Source organism: Aedes aegypti, chromosome 3 (genome assembly GCF_002204515.2).
Source record: "Aedes aegypti strain LVP_AGWG chromosome 3, AaegL5.0 Primary Assembly, whole genome shotgun sequence".
NCBI classification, from domain to species: Eukaryota; Metazoa; Arthropoda; class Insecta; order Diptera; family Culicidae; genus Aedes; species Aedes aegypti.
In genome coordinates this window covers 183,399,847-183,414,762 of record NC_035109.1, presented here as the reverse complement: position 1 = coordinate 183,414,762, position 14,916 = coordinate 183,399,847, and the positions used below count along the sequence as shown (strand labels likewise).

The 14,916-nt window shown below is 43.1% G+C and overlaps 1 protein-coding gene and 1 long non-coding RNA gene across 3 annotated transcripts in view; both read left to right on the top strand.

Moving 5' to 3' along the window:
- LOC5577324 (glypican-4) overlaps window positions 1–14,916 on the top strand; it is a 150,132-nt gene that overhangs the window by 50,960 nt on the left and 84,256 nt on the right. The gene's annotated exons all lie outside the window — the stretch shown is intronic.
- Window positions 5,550–7,457, top strand: LOC110678952. 2 transcript variants are annotated; one of them, XR_002502077.1, is made up of 3 exons: window positions 5,550–6,850; window positions 6,915–7,002; window positions 7,061–7,457. It is a non-coding gene; the product is annotated as an uncharacterized LOC110678952 (long non-coding RNA). The 2 variants fall into 2 exon arrangements; XR_002502076.1 differs by having other exon boundaries at window positions 6,915–7,457.

Genomic DNA, 14,916 nt, shown 5'->3' with positions numbered 1-14,916 from the left:
CACCGCCTCTGGTGAGCACAGACAATACAGACAATCACAACCAGCCGCGTAACAACGGAAGCATAAGTGAAGATTACGATCCGCAGCTGCCGGGAACCAGTTCACCTCTAGAGTCCGGTCGAGCAAGAGGACTAGCCATAAGAAGCTGGCACGACATACGATTCAGCACAGGCGGTAGAGGAAGATCAACACAACATCCTGGTTTTGGAGAGCAGGAAGCCGAAAACAACAACATCAACAGCAACGACGAGCAGACATTTAGAAACATCGTCGTCAACAATGCCAGTCTTTACGCAGATCTGTTGGATCGTCTAGCACGGAGAGAACTGCGGACACAAGCACCACCAGCAGAGCGGAATGAGGACCGACGAATGATGAAGGCAGTGCACAACTGGCCATTCAAATTCCGAGGAGAAAAGGACACCACGTCGCTGAACATCTTTTTAGACCGGGTGGAAACCTTTGCCAAGTCGGAAGGAATGAATGATGAAACATTACTCTCTTCCATTAAACATCTTTTGATGGATGACGCTTTGGATTGGTATGCCCGTGCCATGTCACAACGATTACTGTACTCTTGGCAAGCGTTCAAACAGGAAATCAGGAGAGAGTTTCTGCCCAGCGGATACGCACAAATTCTTCGACTGGAGGCGAGCTTCCGTTTCCAAGGGCAGAACGAAACCTTCGCTAAATACTACCGCGATATTGCAGCCCTATTCCGTTTCATTTCCCCACCGATGTCAGAAGAGGAGAAATTTTTCATCGTCAAGAAAAATATGAACGCGGATTACGCAGCCATTGTAACCGCAGCACGACCAGCAGATCTCAGGGAAATGGTCGAAGTATGCACAAGCTATGATGAAACCAGGATGCTGTTGAATCGACAGCGTAGAATTCCGGTCCCGCACAGCGCTCTTCTAGAGCCAAACTTTGCCACACCAACAGGTCCAATAAAATCATTCCAGCAACAGCAGCCGCTGAGATTTCCCAGAGTAAACATAGTGGAAGCGACCGACAGGAATGAGGATCACTTTACACAACACCATACAAGTGCGCCAATGAGTACGGCAGAGGGAGAGCAAGAAGAAGCAGATTGGCAAAGCAGGATGGATCACCTCTTGCAACAAGTTAACGCTTTGAAGGGACAGTTTGACCGAAAACTTGCGAAACCGACAGGTGCAATTAACAATCATGGACACACCACGCCAGCTCGGCAAACATCATCAACCAGCCACCCGCCACAAACGCCACCCGCCCAGCAACAGCAACGATGGCAAGCAGAACAACAGCAGGAAGCATGGCAGCGAACACGAGCCCAGCAAACCCATGCAGCGTCCCCATCTCAATACATTCATCCCTTACAGCAGCAACAGGCTTGGCATCTGCCACAGCATCAGCAACAGTGGCAGCAACAACGCCCAGTGTTAAATCAGAGTCAACCACTCGAAGCACAAAGCAGTGCGCAGCAGCTGGGACCGAACAATGCACGCATCACAATGACTTGTTGGAACTGCGACGAAGAGGGGCATCGCTTCATGGACTGCCCAAAGCCACAAGCCGTGTTATTCTGTTACCGCTGCGGTAGGAAAGGTTATTCACTACGAAGCTGCTTCACGTGCCGCACAGATGCGGGAAACCAGCAAGCGGGGAACCAACAATAGAGGGGACGGACTCTCCGCTCCAGCCATCAGATCCCCTCGACGAACTGGACGAACTACAAATCAATACAGTCATTATAAATCCCGGACACGACAATAGACCACATGCAGTCATTAGCGTTCTTGGACGCGAGCTTACAGCTCTTCTGGACAGCGGTGCAAACTGCTCGTTGCTTGGGGGCAGCAGCACAAAGCTAGTCGAAGAACTAGGACTGCGTAGAGAAACAGTAAAAGGCGGCATAAAGACAGCCGACGGAACACAGCACACCATCAGCAGCTACGTGAGGCTTCCGATAGCTTACAACAACCGACACGTGTCGCTATCCACCTTGCTTGTTCCCACCATTCCAAACTGTGTGATCATGGGTATGGATTTTTGGAACAAGTTCGGCGTCAAGCCGATATGCTGCACAATGCAAGCGACAACAACCGACGAGGAAAGCGAGTGTCCACCCGACGAGCCGATGAAAGATCTGACGCCTGAAGAGCGCAGGCTGCTGGAGGAGGTGATAACACAATTCCCAAAAGCAGCGGATGGTACATTGGGCAGAACAAACATCTACGAACATCGCATCGAAGTTGGGGACGCAACACCGAAAAAACAGAGGTATTACCCTATGTCGCAGTACGTGTTGCAAGAGGTCAATAAAGAAATTGACAGAATGATTGCGTTAGATGTGATAGAGGAAGCGGTATTCTCTCCATGGAACAATCCATTGGTAGCGGTAAAAAAGAAGACAGGGCAATACCGAGTCTGTCTGGACGCGCGGCATCTGAATTCGGTGTCAGTTAACGAAGGTTATCCAATTCCACAGATTTCCGCTATCATTGGAAACCTTGGCGGCTGTTCTTACATCTCCACGATTGATCTGAAGGATGCGTTCTGGCAACTTCCACTCCATCCAGCGTCAAGACCACTCACTGCCTTCACGGTGCCATCCAGGGGACATTTTCAGTTCAAAGTGGTGCCCTTTGGACTATGCACAGCCAGCCAAGCGCTTGCCAGAGTAATGACGCACCTATTTGCTGACATGGAGCCTTACGTATTTCACTATCTTGACGATATCGTCATCTGCTCGCGTACATTCGCTGAACATCTCAAGGTACTTGAAGAAGTAGCGCGCAGGCTACGTGCAGCGAATCTGACGATCTCGGCCGAAAAATCGAAGTTTTGTCGGAAAGAGATTAAATATCTGGGATACGTCCTAAATGAGAAAGGTTGGCAGGTGGACAACGACAAGATCGAGTGTATCGTGCAGTTCCCTGTTCCGGAATGCCGGAAAGACGTACAGCGGTTCATAGGGCTTTGTAACTGGTACCGACGATTCATTGAGGATTTTGCGAGAATTGCTGCACCGCTCACCGAGCTAACGAAGGTCAAAACTAAGTTCCGTTGGACGAGAGAAGCAGACGAGGCTTTCCTGAAGCTCAAGTCCGTGCTGGTCTCAGCGCCGGTGCTTATCATGCCTGACTACACGATACCATTCAGCGTAGCATGCGACGCAAGCGATGTGGCAATTGGAGCAGTACTCACCCAAGAAGTGCAAGGAGAGGAGCATCCGGTCTGTTATTTCTCACAAAAATTATCTTCATCAGAGAGGAAATACTCGGTGACTGAACGAGAATGTTTAGCGGTCATAAGAGCTATAGAAAAATTCCGAGGCTACATTGAAGGAGTAAAATTTACGGTGTACTGTGACCATGCTGCGTTGAGCTACCTTAAATCCCTGAAGAACCCTACAGCACTGGTGAGCCGCTGGTTGCTACGTTTAAACGCATTTGACTTTGAAATCAAATACCGGAAAGGTTCAGTCAACGTTGTGCCGGATGCGCTCTCCAGGATCATCAGTGTGGCAACGTTTTCCCTGAACGACACCAAAGATGCGTGGTACAAGGATATGACAGAGCGGGTTAAAAAGAAACCAGCCAGTTTTCCAGAGTTTCGGTTGGTAAATGATGAGCTGTACAAGAACTGCCGTGGGACGGATGAAACAGGGGCGCTCATTCATCGATGGAGGAAGGCTGTACCGCAAGAGCAGCGCAAAGAAATACTGCAACGATTCCACGACGCGCCAGCCGCGGCTCACCTTGGAATCGCCAAGACCATACAGAAGATCAAGGCCCACTTTTACTGGCCGAAAATGCAGGACGATATCCAGCACTACGTACGGAACTGCGCCACTTGCAAAGCCAGTAAATCTCCGAGTACAACATTGATGCCGCAGATGGGAGCAGTAAAGCCAGCAAAACTGCCTTGGGAACTGATATCGATTGATTTTGTAGGACCGTTCACCCGCTCCAAACGGGGAAACACGGTGATGCTCGTTGTAGTGGACTGGGTGACTAAATATGTGGTTTTTCATGCAATGCGAGCTGCAGACTCGGCTAAAATGGTGGAGTTTCTGGAGAATGAAGTGTTCTTGAAGTTTTCTCAGCCTCGCATGATCCTATCGGACAATGGTAAACAGTTCCAGTCACTGGTCTTCCGCTCGATGCTAGCCCGTCACAGAATACAGCATATGAAAACCGCTTTCTATTGCCCAATGGTCAACAATGCGGAGCGGGTTAACCAAGTACTAGTTACCTGCATCCGTGCACTCATAGACGATGATCATAGAAACTGGGACGAAAACCTGTCATCAATCGCAGCAGCCATCAACAGCGCCAAACATGAAGCGACAGGAGTGAGCCCGCACTTCGCAAACTTCGGTAGAGACCTTCTGCTCCACACTGAATTGTATCAATTGCAGGAAATGAACACGGAAGGCGAGGTGAAGAGTGCACAAGACCGGCGGCTGGAAGGGATCAAGCGAATCCAAGAATTCATCGTGCAGAGAATCAAGGAGAACCATGAGAAATCAAAACAGCGATACGATCTACGGAAGCGTTCAGTGAACTACAAGGAAGGAGATGTGGTCTGGCGCCGTACGTTCGAGCTATCCTCAAAGGCGGACAGCATAAACCAGAAGCTCAACCCCAAATTCACGCCGGCTGTAATCAGACAAATTCTGGGGGCAAATCTTTATCAGCTGGAAGACGTTCTCACTGGGAAGAAAGGCCAGTACCACGCGAAAGACATTAAAACAGATTAAGTGGTCAAGCTATGTCAGCAGATTAACTCTGCCAACCAAGAGCACGGAGCTTACAGAAATCCATCGCCAAATGGAATAAAGGCCAAATTCAGGTGTGATGAGCAATAACATTTCTTTCAACTACCTCTCCACCTTGTTTGATTCAGCTACGCAAGAAGAGCACTGCCGACCATCATATCTCGCCGAGAAAGTTAACAAAACACGCTTAGCGGCGCATAGATATTCGAGACTTGCGGTTGACCCATACCGCAGTCAACATGTCGACAAAGAGGATCTGGGAGCAGAAATTAGCAAGAGACGCCTAAGCAGGCTTGGGAGATTGGAACCCTGAAGGTCGAGGGAAGGCCCCAAATACCAACAGTGCGAGTCGGCACAGTCAAGACAGCTTTGCAACGCCGGCGAGGGAGATTGGGACACCTGAGATTAGTAGGGAGGCTCCAAATACCAGGGTCAAGGAAACAGATCAAGCTATGTAAACAGGAAACCTGCGGACTATGAACAAAAAATCCACTTGGTGGCATGACCTTTAGCCGATCGGGACAAATCGAGCAGGCGAGTTTGGTGAGCAACAACAACATCTACGTCTACCTCCCAACTTCGACCATAAGCTATGGGCATCACCAGCCACGAAATCGCCCTAAGAGAACACGCGACAGCGGCAAGCAACACCGGCCTGGATTGGTGACAAGAGCTTTTAAGAGCAGTCCAGAGATAGCAAAATCAATTGAAAATCCATTACATTATATTATCAGTTGTCTTTAGGGGGTCGTCATGAAATTCCACTGAAAGTAACGTGACCGGGGGCGCGGTAAAACTCCTTACATGGGCTCATGACGATTCTGGAGGAGGAAATGCCTCTTTTCCCTAGGCCAGACAACAAGATAAATCCAACAAACTATCCCAAATATAATTATGTTATTTATGTTTAATCCTACTAGTTTAGCCAAATAACTATTAAGGATTAAATTGAGTGTTTGCCGCAGTGGCGACCAGTCACGAGAAGCAGGATCAAACCGGTTAGAGACAATTTGTCAGAATTTAGCTGGCGCACTATCAGGTTTGCCAGGACTCGCTGGTACGCATATTTGGATTTGTGATTAAGTTTGTGTAAGCATTCAGTAGAATAAGTTCTCAATTTCTAGAGCTCGGATCTAGAGTTAAAAATGAAACATATGGATAGTATCCGTCTCTGACGGACTTTGAAGAAAGTTGAAGAATTTTTCATGAGTCGTTATTCACCGTCTCATGAAAAATTCTGCCGTTGTGGCAATGTTGTGTTACGTTTAGATTTATTGTGCCGTAAAATAAAAGCTTCAGCTCAGATTTAACACGTTAAAACGCAAACTTAAAAAAAAAAAAGAAACAGAAGAGAAAGGTTGCTCCGCGCATCGCGTAGCGAAAACCCCTGCCAAACCTCCCTTCGCACGAGAAACTAAAGCTGCTGCACACGACAACCATGCTATTCAGACCAATATCGTCGTCTCTTCTTCGAACGACGACTACGCAGACAAGCTTCGGGAGCAGCGAGCCAAGCCGTTGAGAGAAGCAAGGCTTGTCGTCCACAATCGGCAGCACTCACGCCGTTTTCCGTAACCGCAGAGCCGTCGGAGTGGAGAGACAAGTCGTGGTACTGAGAAAGATCAGTTCGGGCTAGTGCGTGAAATCGGTCGGTCGCACGCAGCACGTTATTCCGTGGTCGCCGAATCGAGAGGATTCCCTGAACATTGGTGATTAGAATTTGGAAGAATCCGCCGGTGTGGACGTTTAATTAGTACACGTATCCAAAAATAAGAAAACCTCCTCTCTATCGGGGAGCACCTTGCTGCGAGATACATCGCGCGGTTGGCCGGATTGGATTCCATTGCGAGGCAATCACGTGGATAACAGGTGAGCTCAAATTTTCTGGCGGCTATAGAAATCGACTGAGCGGGCTATCATCAAAGCTAACTTCGGCCATTTTGTTAACCATATAGTTGGAGAGCAAGCCCGATTGACGCACGTTGGGATAGCTGTCCACGTTCACCCAGAACAACCAGGGTGCAACAATAGCGACTTGGTCGCTGACCACACTCTGTGCGGGAAGGAGAGATACTTCACCAGGTGAGCCAAATCGATTTGACGTTCATTGGAACCTGGCTCTAATTAGCTTCTCTGCTATCGACAGGAGGATAAGCGAAATCACACGTCGTAGATTAGGGAGCCACGAGGCAAGTCAGGACGATACAGCGGAAGAACGAAAGCCCCTCAAAAGGGTAAGAGAGATAGTAACTATATGACTGCAGGCAGAATTCTCATGTCCAATGCCTGCAGGGCTTTTTTTTCCCCTTATATTGTCTCGTTTCTGCTTAGAGCAAAGGCGTCTAGAAGGACGAGTGAGATTCGCACTGAGGACATACGAGTGGCCGATCGACCGCAAGGAAAGCGTGGCGCTGAAGGTTTGGTGCATGGACAACTGGGTGACGGTCCCGATGGCCGCAAGAATGGGAGCGTTCGTGCGAAGCCGCAATGTAGCGCATGTTCATGCCTAAGGACGTCGCTCAACCTAAAGGAAGCAGCGGGTAGTGACGCAGCGTGGCGGCAACCGTGAGTTAAGGCAATATCCATGTTAGATATAAGAGCTTGGTAGCTTGCACTACCCTAGGAGAGATAGGGCCTGAGCATAGGCAGATTTTGCCCCAAAGAGGGAAATACAAGATGTTAAACTGAGCTTTTCGTATTTTGTTTGTTGGTGCCCCTAGCCCTCAGTGTTTGAGAGAATCCGCTTTGGTAGTTCTCTAGTTTTGCTCTACCGTGTCGGGAAATTCACAACAAGTGTTCAGGAAAGTTTGGATTCTAGAACGACTCCGACGTACTTTACCAGATCAGTCATTAAACGTAATTAATGCTCAACGCTCCGTCATCATAATCATCGTCATCATCAAAACTTCAAAAGCAGTTTTTCTGTTCAAATCTAAAATTATACGATGAAAATGTGTTCACTGTGTTTCGGTTCGAGAATAGAATACAGTGAACACAATTCCCTGTAAATTTTCTTAATTTTGAACGAAAAAAATGCTTTTGAAAATTCCGAAATCAATGATGGATCCTGCCCCCTTAACTGATCAGACATCAATCGCAGAGCCAAAAAGACGTAGAAGCCATCGGCAAATCCATACATAGAAAAAATAGCTATTTTTGAGATGCCTCAATTACGTATCTGCTACGAAATTCCACAAAAGTACTACCAAAGTTTGAATTTTGTAAATAAAGCAAATATTTTTTTTACATACAAAGGTATCGACCGTGATAATTATATTTTGAATTTGTTTATCGGCATATCGATCTATTTTGCTCGAAGTAAGAGGGAGCATGGAGAAGAAAGCAATGAATACTAGATGGATAGGTACCGTAAGGGAACGGCGAGAGAAATTGGATTAGATATTGAAGAGGGCATACCATATGAAAAAGTATTACTTGAAACGTCCTTCCTTGTGGCTAACGTCCCCTATGGGAACAGCTTGGTGTGTTTTGAGAATGACACTATCTTGGCTGTCTAGGGTGGACTCGAAAAATCAGTTATTCCAGTCTAACTTTTTTGTTCTCAGTTTTACGTGAATGTGGTCTTCAGAAGAGTTGTAGGGAAAGTAATGATACACATTTTTGCTGAGCGTTGCAAGTTTGTAATTCTTGTAACTTTGAAGTTATACGCAAATTTAAGTGAAAAACTATGAAATCTTTAAATACCCATAACCCATAGAGTTGGTTAGATTTTTTTTCTTTAAGCGGCTTCGAAAGGCCACACATTAGGCAACTTTTGCTGCTGTGACTGTGAGAACGTCATTTTTGTAAATTGAGAAAATTCACTTCAAACATAGACTTCAAAAAGTCGTAATTCGTCTGTAACTCACAAGTTTTCAAACTTATCGGCGTGCTGCCCTCAGCAAAATTGTAGGTCTACAACTGTCCCATACACACCTTTTTGAAGAAATGTGAAACAAAAAATGTAGAAATGATGATAAGATTCAGATGTATGTCACCTAATATTTATTACTATGAAACATTCAGTTTTATGATAAATCACTTGTCGCTTCCATATGCTTGCTGTTGTGAACTTTGTACGGTATTACGATTTTATTATCATTTTATCAGTACTCAGTAGTGTAATTCACATATAATTAAAAAGGAAAAAGGTGCCAATGCCACTTAAGAAACTTCAGGTGTTTTGTCATTTTGACTGCTGTTATTGTGACAGAATACATACAATTGAGTCCTGGGGTACAGAACTGTGGAAGTGGTGGAATGTTAGATTATATCATTGAAGAAGCCAAGGTTAATAATAAGTGTGCAGATTTGGAAAATCATTGAAGAATAAGAGTAAACTTATATGGCTATATATACTTAAAGAATTTTGTTATTAACTAATAATAAACTGATGTTTGATAGGTTCTACATCTTTTTCACATTTCTCCATAAATTTGCATATGGAAATGCTGCAGAAATAGCTTAAATTTACAACTTTATTGAAGGCAGCATGCCTTTAACTTTAAAAATATTGTGAATTGAAGGCCAATTTCGAGTTTATCAATTTACAAATGGCGTTCTCACAGTTTTTGCAGCAAAAGTCGCCTAAAAACGTAAAACTGAAAACAAAAGGTTAAAATTTTCATAATCAATTTACTTAGGTCAAATGAAGAGTTAGATCAAAAGTGTATTCGACAAAGTTGTTGTTCAAAATAAAATTTTCTAATAGGTCACAGAAGAGCGTAGCCACAAGTCTACATTTTGACTCAAACTTTTTTGATTGATGAAATTAATAGATAAGGGCCACCGTATTCAACTCTTTTTTTTAGAAAATGCAAAATTCAATTTCTTCAAGTTATTTCTTTGAAGACATCTAAAATCGACGAGAACAGAAAAATAAAACACTTTTGCCTGCCAAATTGTCGATGTGTGTCCTGTTCAGTATCTGCTTTACTCCCGGTTGGTATATTTCTTCGCGCATGAAGTTACTATTTTAGGACGCTCAGTGGCTACCAGCCCTGTCTCTTGGAGCAATAAGCGGCAAGCACAACTATTGTCCATTAGTTTGGATTATTACGACTCCAGAATCACATCACAGTAAACCAGCAGAGTCTATACAATTTTTGAATGTTTTAATAAAAGATTAAGTAATGCACTTTATGTTACAAGCAGGGCTGTACAATTTCATTTCATTGAAAGCATTTTCAGTCCCCAGCTGACTGACTAAAGCTTGCTTTTCGATTGAAACACCACTGCTTCGTCTCAAACCAGCAAACCTTTCCTTTCATCATATCAAGCGTAGTCTTCCTTTCTTCCGTGCTACTTGTGCATCGCGCGTCATAAATCGGAGCCTCACCGCAGCAAGCTGGACTTTCAATCGGTAATCTATTTTAGGAGTCGGTCAATTCAAATAAACGACGTGGTGTGGTGACGCGAATAGTTTCTCTGCCTTAATTTATTATCCATCAAAGTACACACATTACTATAATAAAAATAGTTTAAATTCCATTTTTAAACATTTTGATGGATTTCAATTAAATACAATGACACGAAATTCTTACTCTTTCATTTCACCTTTCTTGTTCGTTGCTTTCAATCGGAGTACGAAACGAATGAGTGTGGAACGAGGAACGGAGCAGTTGTTCGTCACTATCGAGACGAAATAGCCAACCCTTCGCGTTTCACATAATGCTTTCGAAAATGCATGACCCTGGTTGCAATGACTGTCATCAAAATGAATAATGTTGAATTACGGCATGTTGAGCTAAAATTGCTTGAGGTTCCGTTGAGATACTGCTGCTCGAAGTAAGCAAGATATACTATAGTTGGTGAAATTCAAGCAATCAACTATTATTGACCTGTCCTCACTTGAGATGACGCTGAAAATCGAAAACAAGCTAATATAAAATTTTGGAGTTACATCCCAGTACACAGTTAGAAAAACTCGTATAAATTAAGGTTTCTTTAACCTTATATCTACAAGCACCTTTGAAGACGTAAATTTACAGTTCAATAGATTTTCTGACTTTCGAAACCTAATTGTGTACGAAATACACATATTTTCGGTCTGATTAGAAAGAATTTTACACGAACGATCTGGAGTTAATTTACATCAGGAGATTTTTCTAAGTTTATATAGAATGCTTAAGCATGGGAAAATTCACTCACTCACCCGAACGCTACCGATAAAAAATAGCAACCGAAAGTTCAGTGACAGCCTAACGCTATTAAAGTGAGCGCAATCCCGACGAATCGCAAACGGTTGAGATAACCCGAAAATTAAAACGGTCACAGAGCGGAGAGAGGACCAATCCGTTCTTAACTGGGAGACACGTAAGAACGCGTTCACCATTGCGTTCTGGATGCATTCAACTGAATGTACGGATTTCGCGTTCACTGAATCATTCCACCGGGTGAGTCAGTGAGCGCTCATCAGCACTAAAATACGAATGCCACTCCATCAGAATCGGAATGTAAATAATCATTCACTATTGCAATCAGATGCCTTCGGCACACGGAGACGGTAGCGAATCATTCTGTTGCCATTCGGCGAAGAAGTTGAAAGCGCATTGGAAATTGAAACACTCAGCTTGGTAGGAGAAACGGTTCCCATGCCTGGCTATGAGGATATGGATTGGCAATTTTAAGAATGTCAATTTTAGAGGTTTTATCCGTCCATGCGCCACTGTGCGAGGAGCCAAAAATCCAGATCAACAGTAAAGCGGCGCGCACAACCCAGCAACGTCCTGCCGGTTCTGCGCTCTCTTTGCGCTCTGCGGCGCGTTAAAGACTCGGCGGACCACGTCTAGGTCTTTGAGTGATGAGATAATAATCGAACCAGTTTCAAACCGAGATTCAATTATCATTGCTTTTCGAGGCCGTAAACGGAACACAAACTGACAGGGAGTATAATTACTTAATCTGATTGATGTTATAGTTACCACAGATCGACAAAAATGCCTCTTCACACTGCTCTGACGTTTGCGGATTGGCCGTATTCGGGAATTTGAATACATACCTCAAAATGTTGAACTTCACGAGGAGAATGATTTATTCGTTTGGATTCCTGATGGGCTCAGGTGACTCAGACGTGATGACCTCGACTCAGCTTAAACATACAGAAGCACGAAGGACCATGTTCCATCAAGCTGAGGTGAGTCATCTACGGAGCTGAATGTCTGGCGAATTAATTACAGTTTGGAATTCCTGAGACATCTTCTTATTTGTCTCCTTTGTCAGTGGGATAAAGCCTGTATCTCAGCTTAGTGGTTTATGGGCACCTCCACAATTACTGACTGATCAATCAGAGCTTTCTTTGCCTAAGACCGAACTCAGATACCTTCAGCATAGGGTTTTTTTATCAGGATTGTTTACTCAAATGATTTTTTAAATGATCCCTTAGTCGCTAAGTGTCCTGCTTCATAGTCGTGTACGTAACCAAAAGACTAACGAAGGCCCCAAGTTGCACTACTGTGATACAATTACAAATCAGAGATATAAAAAAAAAGGATTTATGATGGGGCCCATGACCTCAAACAGAAACAGCAATTATCGGACCACTTAGCTGCCATTGTCGCAAACATTGTGTTAAAATAAGGCAAAAATCAGTCGAACTCGTTCAAAAAATCAAGTCACTTGATTTCAGGAGAATTAAATTCTTGACATTTCTCGAATAGTTTTCGGTATCCCTTTCTCTCATTATACGCATTTTTCCGTTTCGCGACGATCTTCGTCTCCTGTGTGTGCGAAATCCTTTCTCAGCTATAAACTTTCAACCTGATTTCACGACGGTTCTCAAGCTTTAGCGCTGGGCGCATTCCTCGTTTCTTCTTCACCATTTTTTACAAGTTGCAGCTGCAGCAGCAGTGTGCATCTACCCCTTGGAATCATGTGGTGCCAAAAAAAGAAATACAGTTTGTAAAAGCTGCTTGGTTTGGTGCAGAAGGAGATAAAAATGCCTTTCCCGGCTCGATCGAGCACTGATCTCCGGAAGACGAAGTATCATATGCGACGAAGGAAACAACAATAGTCAGCTTTCAGTGCCAACCAATCGATTAGTCTCAAAGATTTTTTTTAAGAAAAAAAAGGATGATCCGGATACTTAACTTCAAATCGGATTAAATGTTATTTTGTGAGAAATAGTTTAGAATGTTTTTTGCACCCAAATTTGCTGTGGGAAACGATCATTAAAGAATTATTTCGGATAAACCTTGTGTATATAAATTTCATGGTTTAGTTTACATGTTCATTTTTTTTTGTTTTTGAACATGGTTATTTGACAATTCATCCAAATGAGACGAGTTCGACTAATAATCACATACTCATCCAAACGAGCAGAACAGGTTCCATTAGCATTTTGGCTGAACACTCAGTCTTGTCTAAATTTGAAAGTCTCATCTGTTGTCTCTGCTTCCATAGTAGTTGAATCCCGTTGAACGACAAAACGACAAAACCGCCCTAATCCGTGGATGACGAAGTCAAATAAAATAAGTATGGTATTTTGCATAATGTTATAGTTTAATAAAAGCGAAACATCAAACGATTCCTGGCAACTCAAGTCCGAATGCGATCGCTATCTTAATTAGATTTTGATTTCTGGAATATTTTTCGCATGGTTTGGTCACTGGTGAACATTTTTTGCTACGAAACTAATATCAAAGTCTTTCAGTCTTCTGAGAGTTATTCGTATGAAATATGGAAAAGCATCTGGGATCTTTAAAAAATTGTATTGCGAAAAATACTGAAAATTGCACGTCAAGTAAACTTTATATGTCTGAAGTAATCATGAAGCCATGTAAATTTATTATTCCAATTTCTCATCGTAATAGGCTGTTTTTCATCACGTCAACCTGTCATGGAATGGCCTACTTTCCCGCATTGTCGACTCATACGACATTACCTAACTGAAAAGCGTTTGGTAATGATTGATTACGCAACGCATTAAAATTACCAATCGGAACATGAGAATCGGAATCGCTCATTGTTTCGAATAATGATGCTACCCGAACGATGGTTTGAAAAATTGTAAAATTGTGACAATTGCTCAGTACGACTTACTATGATCAGAATGTTTCAAACATGTGCAGATTAATGAAAAATAATTTAAGGCTAAGTAGCCCGTCATTCGTATTGGCAGCCATGTTTACTTTGCAGCTCACTATTTCAAAGTAATAGAACTCGGCTCTTATGGATAATATTGACCCAGAAATGTATCACTATATGCGATTACATCCAGAAAGTATGCTGATAGTTTTAAAGCTACTGATCTTCATTAAATCGAAATTGTGACATAATTTAGCAACAATCATCAATGACGTGTGCAAATTTCAATGACGGCCTACTTCGCCTTAAAAATTATCCCTCATCTAACCTTTTATGAAGTTGCAAAAAATGTTGTACGCAACTCGGTGCTGAACTGGATTTCACAGCCTTCGTCGTAATTATCCAACTCGGCAAACGTATGACTTGTGCTGTAATAATCTTTATTCTGCACATTGTTGCGTAAACTAGTAGTTTAAAATCATGTAAATTTGTGTTATATGCCACGTGAAATCACGGATTGCTTTATGATTACATCACATATCGTTGAAGTTCAATGAAAGATAAATGACATGTCAAGTTCTAATCATGTATAGAAGAAGTTTACAAATTGTATTTGAACTGTTCTTCTTCTTTCTGGCGTTACGTCCCACTGGGACAGAGCCTGCTTCTTAGCTTAGTGCTCTTATGAGCACTTCCATAGTTATTAACTGAGAGCTTTCATTGCCAATTCAGCATTTTTGCATATGTATATCATGAAGTAAGTACAAATATACCTAATGCCCTGTGCAGTCGATAACATTTCCTTTACGACAAGATCCTTAACCGACGGGATTCGAAACCACGACCCTTAGTTTGGTCTAGCTGAATAGCTACGGCTCTGTGGGTGGCTGTGTAGTTTTAAGTTATCGAACTGTGTAGTTAAAAAAAAAATCAATGGTGACCAAAGGTTTTTATTGACCAAGTCACTTTTTAGTGACTTGGTCAATAAAAAGTCACTATTTGCAACAAAAAGTTACTAAAATCACTTTTTCCAACAAAATGGTCACTAAAGTTACTATTTTGGTGATGATAGAGAGGAAAACTAATTCAACATTAAATTTTGTATTCGACGCACAATTTTAAAC